This window comes from Rousettus aegyptiacus, unplaced genomic scaffold, assembly GCF_014176215.1.
Source record: "Rousettus aegyptiacus isolate mRouAeg1 unplaced genomic scaffold, mRouAeg1.p scaffold_m13_p_5, whole genome shotgun sequence".
In the NCBI taxonomy this organism is placed as follows: Eukaryota; Metazoa; Chordata; class Mammalia; order Chiroptera; family Pteropodidae; genus Rousettus; species Rousettus aegyptiacus.
In genome coordinates, this window is record NW_023416308.1 from 104,334,136 (window position 1) to 104,346,962 (window position 12,827).

Sequence of the window (12,827 nt, forward strand, 5' to 3'; positions counted from 1 at the left end):
AAAATACTCAGCTGCATCTAAATTTACCAACTTTTATCTCAAACTTTCTGTCTTCCTCTAGGGTGTCCTATTGCAATTAGTAATTGGCACAAGAATTAGTGCAAGAAGGCTGATTTGTGCAAACAACTAAATTGGGGATGCCAATTTATTTAACGTCTTTGCTACTGTATTCCCTGTGACAAAAACTATTAATAGAATTTGTGCATTTTTTTTAATAAACCTCGGGGATATAATTCCCATTAATTACATATGATTCAGAATATCAGATAGGATTTCAGTGTTGTCTATTACAGTAAAGACTTTATACACACACACACACACACACACGTGCACTCTTTTTCTCTCTCACATACATACACAGAACACACACATACACATATATTTATCCATTTACTTGAGTTTGCTTTTACTAGAAATTATTTTTAGATATTAACATAGCAATTTTGTTACAATGAAGATGATTGTTCTCAAATTACTTATAATTACAAAATTATAAATGGGTATTGGTTAATTACCACACTTAAAACTTCTGCTATTAATAATGATCTTTGCTTAAATAGCACCAGAGTTTAAATAACTGAGCAGAGTACTCTATGACAGGAACAACACTGTAAATTTAAGTCTGTATAGAAGGTGTGAGTTTCCAAGTTGTTCAATAATCTTATAAGAGATTGTTTGTCCAAGTGAGCGCTGCCTTATTTTTCTTAATATAATTACTTGTGGAAATTATATTTCTTCTTCAGAAATTCTACTTTTCATTAGAACATTTTTGAAATTCTCTGTGAAAAGGATATGCAGTATTTGATATAATTATCTTTAATATCATATTAAGGGATTATTGGAGTTTGGAGAATCACCTCAACAACCTAAGATGAATGAATAAGGAAGGTAAGTATTCAAGTTGGGTATATCCATTTGAGTTCAGAATATGTTCCAATTTTAGGGTAATAAGATATGTTGAAAATCAATTCTAAAGGTAAATCTGAAAGATGAGTCCCAGAATTATTTTCTCCAATAAGATATTAAGACTGATTTCTTGATAGACGTGTCTATGAAGTCAGTTATTAGCATAACAATCATCGATCAGATTCTGCTTTTAAAAAAACTGATATGCATATTGTCACAGGATTCATCTTGAGTTATCTTTTAGTTTAAAGAAGAAATGTTTGTCAAGATTCTAATCAGTTAAGATAAACCTAAACATACCTATTTCACTAAAGCCTAATCCTATGCATTATATTTATTTAATACATTATTTTCTTGAGTTTCTACCTCAGTCATTCACAATGTCTTCCTTCATATCTCATAGAGAATTTAGAGATAGTGGAGCACTGTCTTCAAATCACATCTACAACCTTTGAGCAGCTGGTGAGCTATCACTAAGAAACTGTCCAGGTTTACTTTGGAGAAGTTTGAAGAGCTGAATCCTATTATAAAATGAGTCAGGAGATCAAAGAAACACAAGCCTTCTCTAATAAAAATCTGCCCTATTTCTCTCAGTAGTGCTGTGGTACTTAACTTTCATAATGGATTAAAAAAGTTTGGAAAAGCAAAAACAAAATAGTTAATATAAGGTATGATAAAATGACTTAGATCTCATTTGTTCTGCTATAATTAATCAAGCAATAATAGAAACATTTTTGAGAAGCATTTTAAGTGAGACTCATTGATGTTTCACAACCTCTCCCATTTTTCCTCTCCCTTGTTCTTGTTTTAATTACATGCAGATTATTTTGTTACAGAAATATAAGCATTGTTTTTACATAGTGTGAATTAATTTGATAGGTTCAGTTCATAATAGCGCATGCTGCATTCTATTCCATATGACACTTATAGTGAATATCCCATAAATAAAGCCCCTTGGACAGTGTCTAAAACATAACTGATCCCTGGACTAAAGAGAGAATAAAACGGTGTATAGTTTTTAAGGTTTACTAAGTGTTTTAAGGATTCAGTAAATTAGAAAAAAAAAAAGAAAGAGAGGAAGGAAAAAAGAAGGAAAAAAGATAAAAAGGAAAAAGGGAGGGAGGAAAGAGAAATTTGACTATTTGAAATGAAAAATAAAATGAGTTACCTTCAGCTTGCAGAAAAAAGAACATTTAACACATATCTGCCCAGTTTCAAATGATAAGAGTCTGCCCATTAATTGCAATGGTAATATATTTGTGGACTTAGAATTTAGTAAAATCAGCTACAATTTTATAATTATCACACAGCTCTACAATCTATGTTTTCACACTAATTAATACATTTCTGTCTGGACGAGATAAGAGCTGGTGCCCAGGAATGAATATAAATCTATGAATCAGGCTAAATTCTGCTGTCAGGAGAGATTTATGAGAATAAGACAAACTGGGTATTGTCCATGGCCACGCCACCCTGAACGTGTCTGATCTCATCTGATCTCGGAAGCTAAGCAGGGTTGGGCCTGGTTAGCACTTGGATGGGAGACCACCTAGAAATACCAGGTGCTGTAGGTGTTAAAAAGAAAAAAGAAAAAGTGGGTATGAAATTCGGCCCCATCATGTTCCTATAGTTATAGCATGTCTTTCAATTTTTAACTTCCGGTCTCATTATTTGCAAGATCTTTTTATTAGTTTCCAACTATCATAAATTATGTATTAGTTAATTGATTTAATGAATTATTTAACAGTTCTCTTTTACTTAAAGAAAACTGATATCACTAGAGGGTGTTATTAGGGATCTTATTGATGTCTCTGAAATGGTATTTGTTGGTATAGGTCCCTAGAGAAACAATCCATAACCACCATTTCCTCTTTTTCATAATATGCAATTTAAAATGTTCTCTTGTCACTGTATGATTAAAAAAAAAAAAAAGGATTTGCACACTGAACACTGATATTAGCAAGGAATCTTCACTTGAGATGGAAAATAAGTACTTCAAGACGTGTCAAGACTTTATCTATTCTCCTCTGGTAGGATGGAGGAAGGTGATGTCTTCTCAAATTACTTAAAATAATAAAATTTATTTGTTTCTGGGGAAATAGCTTCAAATTCTATTTAGACATTTCTCATTTAACTCCAAATGATTTACCAGGTTCTATCCTAAATTGACTGGTATCTCAGAACAATGCCTATTTTGCCTCAAACTTATGTAAGTCCTACCATCAAGCATTAACATCCTTCACGTAGTACCCTGTGTAGAGTAGGTGAGCAGTGGCTATTGGAAAGAACACGAGTCAAGAAGAAAGGACTTCCACTGGAAATCAGGGTTTGCGTGTTTGTTTTATTCTTACAGAATATAGTGACTACCAACTATAAAAGTTGTCCTTTCTTCTTTCTATTAATTTTTTTTCCAAAAAAATGTTTGTTGATCTCTGGATATGAACTTATGTGAAGGATGAAGGACCAAACTGATTGTTTCTGGAATTTCATATGATTTCAATTGTGAGTTTTGGTCTCTTTCTCTGTGATAAATTGAATTACTGGCTGCAAATGTTCATTCCCTTGGAATTGCTTTATACATTTACACCCTTGTCATGGCTTCATCATGTGCTAAGTAAACTTTTTCAATTATTGACTTTGGCTTTCTCCTTGTGACTTGCTTTGGCCAATGGGATGTTAGTGGAAATGACTTGAGCAGATGCTTAAGATATGCTTGTGCAGTTGGACTTGTCATCTTAGCTTCCGTCATCATCACGAGAAGAAAATACACCAAGGAGTCACAGTCCTTGGGCTCCATAAAGAAACTTGAGGTATAGAGCCGCCATAACTAATGCTTGTAGACCCTGAACCTGAATTGCACCCCAACCAATGTGCAGATGTGTAAGTGAGATGTAAATATATATTATAAGCCTCGGAGATTTTAATTGTTCGTTAATAGCAAAAGTCGATACTGATCCCAGTAGGCTTCTGCCCTTAATTGAAAAACTGACCAAAAGCTTTGTCAAAGTGGAATAATACTTTGTTACCTGGTGGCATTTGTGTAAGTAGCAGGGATCAACACAGAGGAATTTGGGGATATATTTTCTTCTATCTCATAACCTGCATTAGCCTTTTCTTAGCTACCCTAAACTAACACATAAGCCCAAGACAATGCATGTTTGCTAAGGAGTTGTAACTATAGGACAAGCTCCAGAATCTCCATTAGCATCTCTCAAAAAGCCATGTGTAATGAGAAAATAATCTATGTCAAATGGTAGAATCCTTATGGAAATACTGCTCTGAGCCAGGGTTGCTTCGCTCCTCCCTTACATAGGGATGGCACTTTCCATGTTTCTCTTACACAGAAATTATGGTGTTGACACTGCTGACAGGGGAGCAGACAGGTAATACAAGGCCCTCGACTCCATGTCAAAATAAGGAGGCTTTACTAAGAGTTGAAGATCCTCATGGTGTTCCCCTCCATATTTCGCCTCAGTATCTGCTGAGCTTCAATGTCAGGTACCCCTCCATATTTTTCAATTTCCCTAGAGAAATTAAAATATTTCCCCTGGAAGGCAAAAATTCTTTGCCACATATCTCTCTGTCAGCTGTTGAATGGGGAAAAGAGGAGAAACAGGCGTGAGAAAAGGAATTGTTTAGTCTTGCTGTCGTGTATATGGTCCTTTAGTGAATTACTCAAATGTCTATCCCCATCGCTGCCTCTTGCCCTTTGTAGTCAATGACGGCAAGCTGGGAGACACCATTTATGTGTGTGGAAAAGAGTTGGTTCACAGCAACCTTCTGCATTACGTGTCCACAGCTGTAGTTTTCTCTGGTCTGATTTATTCATCCATATGATCCCATTGACTTTCCTACTTACAGAATTCTTCAGAATGTCTGAACTGCTAATGGCATACTCTTGGATGTTGATTATTATTGTAAATTTACTTCTCATTTTACTGTCATACTGTCACTTCGATGTAAACGCAAAAGCATGTGCTCAATATGTCATCTTGATCCAGAAGCCAATTTGGCAATGTACAAAGATTTGATTAGAGGCATCTATTTAAACTTTTGTTTAGAAAACAAACAAACAAAGACAAAACCATCTTGCAACAGAGATTGGAACTAGTTGAGGCTAAAGTTAAACCAGTTTCCCGCCCCTCCCCCGCCCCCAAATGATTGTGTTATCACTGCTTTACATTTGCCCAGAGATTTCAAAGAAGAATGAGGAGAGTGAAGGCAGGACAGATTACAGCAGCCAGCCAGGCAGTATGCAGAATTCTTCCCATGGAAGGAAAGGGAGTGGTATGATTTTTAGCATCTTAGAACGTGCAAAGCACTGCACCTTCATGTTGTCTTATTTATCTCTCCCAATGTAGTGAGGCAGATAATTCTATTTTTATTTTACAAATTAAAAATTAACTAGAGATGTTACATAATGTGCAGACGTTCACACAGCCACTCAGTGATGGAGCTTAGTTTAAATCTGAGTTCTGTGTCCTCCGCTGAGGAATTTCACCCCAGAGTCCTCAGGTTATCCCCAAAGAGGTGTTTCTCATGAACATTCCTCAGAGGTGTGATGATCTACTTTTCTCAAAAATACATTCAAAGCAACTGAGTAAGTATTCAACTTTAATCAAGCAATTAAACATTCTTTTATTTTTCCTTTCCTTAGGTGAAAGTTTCTTTTGCCTCTGACTTGATGGGTCATTTAGGTACATTTTGATGCTCTAAAATTTGCAGCCTTGCCTATATCTGAGAATAAATGAAACCTAAGTACTTGGAAATGTTTAAATTCTCAACGTTTTCATGCAATAAAAATATCATCAGAGTCAAATATTAACAAACCTACCCAGGGTACCACTTATTAGCAGTTAGCTTAAGTAATATTTCTACTGCTATTGGGAACTGAAATAATGAGAAAAGATATACTTTTTCCTCCTTTTTTTGAATTGGAGTTTTGTTCCATAACCTATAATGCCCACTTCATTTGTCTTCAGTGGAAGCTTCTCTAATATTTTTAAGAAAACAGTTTATGAAATTATAATGTTTCTTCTTTCAAATCTCCCAGAGTACCATGAATATGACATCCTTATTTAGATATAAAAAAGATAATGTGGAAAGAACTAATATTTCTTAAAATGATGCAAATTTAATTGCATTAGTGGGGTTCCTAGGTAGGAAAATGAATCAGACCATTCTGTTTCATTATTTAACATCTATAGGTATAAATAATTTAGGTTAGTAAGGGGACTAAAAACATAAAATTCTGTTTTTACAAATACAATGTTAATTTCAGGTAAGGTATGAGCCAGCAATTGGTTTAGTCTCTCTATATTGAAACTAGACTATGCCATCCCAAATGTACATAGTCTATTACACATCAGTATGTAACGCGATTTGAGATTCTTCCTCTCTAAATTTCCATGCTTTTCTGGTTTGGTACAATAAAAATGCAAGGTTATAATCTAACTTCAATACCTTCTTAAACATGTCTTTCATGTCTCTCTCTCTCTCTCTCTCTCTCTCTCTCTCTCTCTCTCTCTCTCTCTCTCTCTCTGTGTGTGTGTGTGTGTGTGTGTGTGTGTGTGTGTGTGTGTGTGTGTGTGTTTTAATTGGCATGCTTCTCTATACTTCAGATTTATTTCTGGAATGTAGCTGCCACTGTCAGCTCATGTTTCAACTGAGAAAAACCTTATCCTTTGCTGAGTTCATGTTAAATGTTAAATGTAAGCATGGAAATGCACAAATGTTTTTACAAGATGAATAAATCAGTATGCTAAATACTAGTCCACTAAATACATTACTTAGTCTTTTCATTCAACAGGTATTGAGTTAGATTTCTTCCAAGGTGATGAAACATATGCGACAGACATTCTCTAGGTGTTGGGAACATACAATCAGTGTCCACCAACGATTACAGTACAAACTGATGGGCATGGTAATACAGTCGCACACAAGATGTTCTATTAGCACGGATATGTGATGTATTATTAACCCAAAAGGGAGCAGGAGACAAGAACAGGTTTGAAAATATTCAAATAACAGTTCTACAGAATTTAAAGATTGAGCAGGAGGTTTTCAGATTGAGAACAGCAAAGACAGAAAGATTTGAAAGCATGTGGTGAGGTCCTGAATTTTGAAGTAACTTGTAATATTGGGGTATTATTAGACAATATAAGGGTATAAAAGCACATCCATAAGTATGGCGAGATTGCAGTGGCTCTTACCACATAATAAAGAAAAGAGTGGTTGTCACCGAAAGAGTCCATGATGTGAATGGACAACACTAGATTTTTACCTAGAAAGAGTATTTCAGAAGTTTTCTGAAGAGGATTAGAGGCTGAGATAAATTTATTAATATAGCAATTTTTGCCCATTAATTCCTCTTTTGAAGCTATCATTTGCAAATTAGAATTGTTGCAACATCTGATTTTATTTTCTTATAATTCTAGACAGGCATTATGACCCCATTACCTGTCAGCTCAAATACATTGATGATTTATATGATAATGACCTAATTCGATTTATACAAATTTAATTCCTTTGTCAATTTTGATTGGCTAAAATGATCACAAAATTCCAATACCGACTCCTTGTTAACTAAATTCCAGTACTTCACTACAGAGTTAATTCCTTCCTGCTCTGTCTGCACTGGTTGCATAATCCCCTCTGAGGTGAGCATGCATTCCAAGTCTTCACGTCACCCATGCTGCCTTTGCCAGAGGAAGTCAATGGGGCTTTCCCTTATGACCACTTCAAATAGGAGCAATACAAGAATATCTCACCAGAACACACTGCATTGTCCTAAAGTCTGTATAAAACACATCTTTCAGAAACTCAAGTCTATGTATTTAAGACTCATATTGACAATGCTTCCCATTTAAATAGTCTCTGTTGGGAAAACGCATTAGTGTTTGCAATTTGTTAATTATAAATAGACAGACTACTAATGCCTCCTGTAAGAATTCCAAGCCATCCTGTAAAAATTAATCATAATGGATTTTTAAAAAATTTTGTTTCTCTCCAATGGTTAATTATAGCTCCAATGAGTCTAATAAGACTGTGCCACAATGTGTCTGTTGATGGTCCTTAGAATCACAGGGAACCAAAGGCTCAAGTTATTTAATCAGAGGTCTGGATTTGTTTGGAAAATTACCACAATATGAGCTGTATGTTGTCACTCAGGGTCTATTTGATGAAAGGCTATGAGCTCTTTTATTTTTCTTGCCCTGGATGAGTATTATTTAAAAATCTTTTATGCCCTTCAGAGTTTCTGTTGCATGAACATCCCAGTATAAGGGAATGAAGTACATGAGGCTACTTTTGGGTAATAAAGCAAAGCCACTTGGTCTAAGAGAACATTGTATGGTGTTAGTGATAAAAATCTAATGCTTTTACAACAGTCTTCCACAGTAAGTACATTGTCTGAGTCTTTCATATTAAAAAACTTAGGAAGTTATTCTGTCAAATCATTGCTTTTCTCCCACCTAATGCATTTTCTCTCTAAATGGCTCCCATTTTCTTTCCCCTACCTCCTCCGTCCTTGCTTAAACATCATAATTTTAACTACAGAGAATTTCTCTACCGCAACCCTTCCTAACTCATTTCAGATTGTAGTTATTCACTGTGTCTTTCATAATGGTTTCCTTCCATTGGTTTTCCTCCGTGACTTGTGCTCTTATAAGACAATAACACAGAACAGTTAACATGGAGGAATTGCCAGGCATGAGATTTTTACTTCTCCATACTCACACTTGTCATCAGAAAGGTAGAAAAAAGTAGAAATAGTAATAATGCAGAAAGTCCCAACAGGGTTGTCTTATGTCAGGCAGAAATTATGACATAAGTAGTTTAAAAAGAATAAATCTATCTGTCCTCTACTAAAACAAGCATGTTTATCTTGATGATTTATAATATATCCTTAATGTTCAACATAGATGTAATATAATTGCCAAACAAGTCAAAAGAGAGATAATAATCATCTTGGATTATGAAAGACAAATTTCAATATATATATACAAATAAAAAAAATATTCAAAATATTTCAATTAGATTTCTAGCATTTTAAGAAATAATTGTCTCACTTTTATTTAGGAGGAAGGTAGGTAAAATTGCTATGAATCACCAAAGAGAACTGGTATTTAAAAGAAAAGTGTATTCTTTGTGCCTGTGTTTATATAATAAAACATGCTGGTATAGTATCTTTAAAATTTAACATAATTAGAGGATGAAAATAGGTCTTCAAAATGATATTTTTCTTCAAGTATTTATGAAATTTAGGAATAAGTGTGCTTTAGTATTGTACTCAGGCTTTGAAGATCTATTTTGTAGAATATGTGTGAAATCGCAGCTTGAGACTGAACAACAGCATTCCTATTGGGTCTACAATCTGTACTGTCAGCTCTTCAGCCCTACACATACAGTTCTTAAGTTCTTTACTTGAAAGAGTCTTTGCTCTTTACACAAAGGGCTGGTGCATAAGTCAGAATGTGTAAGATGCTGACTTGCAGTACACATCTAGTGCACATCAACTGCAGAAGTTTAATGAATCACTTTCTTACCTGCCTTTGACCTTGCCAAGAATGCTATGTGTGCGGGAATCAAGAAACCTGTGAGGCCATATGCTATGGGTCAGCTTTTGACTAGTTTCCCCCCATCCAGCTGCCACACTGAAAGTAACATCGCATGCACATATATTATTTTTATAGGCAAGCAAGTGTCTTCAAATTTGGTCACAGAGGAACTTTGTTGGTAAATGGTGTATTGGAGTTCAAAGGAAGTGAGTTTTCTGATTTCAAACGTGGAATTTGGAAGTTGTGAGTAATCTTAGGCATCATCTTTCTCAGGTTATATTATCTACTTTTAATACTTAAAACATATAAGTAACAGTATGAGTGTAATGATACCTATAATCAGACAAGAGATGCACAATAAAAGTAAGTTTTCATCTCCAGAAATTCCCATTAGCAATTTCTTTTACATCGTTCCAGAAGTTTATATGCTTATAAACAAATATGGCATTATGTCATTTTGTAAAATAAAATCAGTGTTCACATTATTCTACTTTGGTTTTACTTAGCAATGAATCCTAAAAATCTTTGCCTCTCAACAAATATGGCCTTAACTTCATTATTTTTAAGGACTATATGAAATTTTACTTTATAGTAGTTCTATAATTCATTTTATAGATCTATTAATGGGTATTTTTACATATGTTCTTTTCTGATTATATTCTTTAATCATGAGCAATCCCATAATGTTTACACATTTTAGCATTATTTTGTGATTAGAAATGTGGATCAAAATACCAGAGAAGTTCTATGTTATCCATTTGTTTTAAACAGAAGCTACAGCATAACAGAGCTGAAATATGATTGATTTTGTAGTCATGATGATTTAGATTTAAATCCTCATATAGCCGCTTACTTCTCTACTCTGAGTTTCTTTGGGCAGAACACTTAAACCCCCTGGATCTTAGATTTCCTCCTTGTAAAATGGTGATAATTCCTGCGCAATTAAGACTTTGAGCTCAACTTCTTTAAAATAGTGGTGTAGGTAAGAATCCAAATTTGTAGCTAAGAGAAGAAGTGAGAAGAGAAGCAAGAAGAAAATAAACAAAGTCAAAGTGAAAATTCTGAAGTCAGAATGAGACCAAGTATCAAGCCCTCTAGATTCTTAGACTAGTGTTTTCTAGGCCCCATTTCTTTTTCTCTTTTTGCTTATCGACTGTGAGGGTGTCTTCATCTCTGCCCGATGAGGTACAATGACTAAAAAATTATATAAACAAAATCCATATAAACAACTAAGAGAAGTCATGATAGCATATGACTGTTTCATTTCCATGCCTATGATCCCTTCCTTTTGGGGGAGTTTTGAGGACAGGACTCAGCCATTAGGGCATTTACGGTTTTAGGAAGAGATTCTATTGTGGCCAGAGGTGACACATCCTTGATCAATACTGTGTGAACCTGTGTGGTAAGTGACTCATTACTAAGAGGAATTTACTCCAATGATATCCATCCTTTCCTAAATCTACTCCTTTAAAATGCCACGTCACAATCAGCCTTTCACATTGGTCTGAGAGAGATATTATTATCTTGTACATATTATTAACAATGGCCTTGTAAACTAGACAAAGTCAAGAATCATTACCTCTCTTTTGGAGGGTTTGAGGAAATTAAATATTAAAAGAATTAATTGATTTGCCCCCATCTTCCAACTCAAAGTTCACTTTTCTTTCTTCTATATCACACTGAATGCTACTGTATTTTAATACAAGAAAAGAATACTCTGATCAGAAGATCTTCCTCTAGTTGTGTCTTGGCTCTTCTAAAAAAGAGTAGCCTTCTTTCAGATATTTTCAGTTTACCCCACTGAATATAACACAAATTGTTCCATAAAGCTGTCAGTGATATCCTTTATTTAGTTCAACGTTCATGAATAGATTTCGTATCTATTATCTATGAGCTCCAGGTATATGAGGTCATGACCTCTGTCTTAAAAACGCCATGTACTTCTTTATTTCCATGCCTTGCTTATTGGTTTTTCTTCAACTTAGAGATCATCTCCTCCATTAACCATGCTTGTAAATTATGTCTTTCTTTTTAAGGAAGTCAGATGAAACACCGACTGAGGAGGTTTTCCTGATATCTGCAGTCACAATGAATAACTCTTATGTAAAGAAAAACAAATGTATGTGTTCCTACAGTCAATTCACATCTTCTTCTCTCTTGTATTAAAATTATTTGTATTTTATCTGACCAATTGGAAACAATTTGTGTGCAAGACTCATAACTGTGCCCCGTAAGAATCAAATACTTACTTAGGCATATTTACAGTTCCCTCAAGTGGTGTGTTCTTTCTCATTAAATTCTATCCCATAATTTGAGGAACAAATGAAAACCACCTTCTCGAGACATAAAATCTCTTTCGAATTCCTTTAGAAAGACATATCATTCTCTTTTGAACTCTGATACCACTTTATGGCAATTACCACTTTCTTATACTTCAGTGCCTTATGTATATTTTGATTCTTTAAAAAAATCTCAACCTCCATGTAAGCATGAACTCTATTTTGCTTGCCATTGTATTCTTGGAGTCTAAAGCATAGTAGGTTCACAACAAAAATTGTTTTATATAGATAGGAAAAAGTATAATCTTCTTGTTCACATATCACGTATGCTTTAGTTCAATGAATTTTTAATCTCACATTTATATTTTGTCAGAATTCAATAAGTTTTATTTTGGACCATAAAAAAATTACCATTCCTGAGGTCACAAACAGTTGAGTATATGCAATTTCATTTAGTTCAACCTAAAAGTTATGGAGTGAATGAAATGATAGATAAATGAATAATAACTCCCCACAGTTACAAATCATGACATGCCTGAATTAATCACACACATAAATATTATTTTATTTGATGGAAAGTCATGGGGAGGTTAAGAAGGGGGAATTTGCACTAAAATGTGACTCCCCCAACATGGAAGAACACACTTCAAATATATTATTAGCCATAGAGAGGACAGATACAGACTATACGTCTACCGGGCTCTTTTTTTTTTTTTTTTTTTTTTAACCATTGCATTTATTTTCCTCTGTACTCACAGAAATGAAAAATCCCTATACCTGAGTAAAACAAGCTTGCATCATTTTTTTGGCCTTCCCTGGTGAAAATTTCAGCTAGGAGGAATCATCTTGCTACATTCTATTGTCAGGGTTATGCTGGTGAAGCCAGAGAAAACACAATGGCTTGGAAGTCAGGCCAAATGCACACGTCAGGAGATCATCTCTGCCATGGGACAAGCACACAGCAGTTGTTCAAAGGAGTATCTCAGATACTACTGATGAACTGGATTCCTCTTTTTAGAATTTTTGCTTGTGTCATAGCAGCAATGTGTAGAAAATAAAGCATGAGGTTGCGAGGCTGAAATAT

General features: G+C 34.6%; 1 protein-coding gene and 1 pseudogene across 2 annotated transcripts in view; one reads left to right on the forward strand and one right to left on the reverse strand.

The window, feature by feature from the left end:
- LRRC4C (leucine rich repeat containing 4C) overlaps nucleotides 1–12,827 on the reverse strand; it is a 983,333-nt gene that overhangs the window by 491,605 nt on the left and 478,901 nt on the right. The gene's annotated exons all lie outside the window — the stretch shown is intronic.
- Nucleotides 2,362–2,480, forward strand: LOC118603545 (annotated as a pseudogene).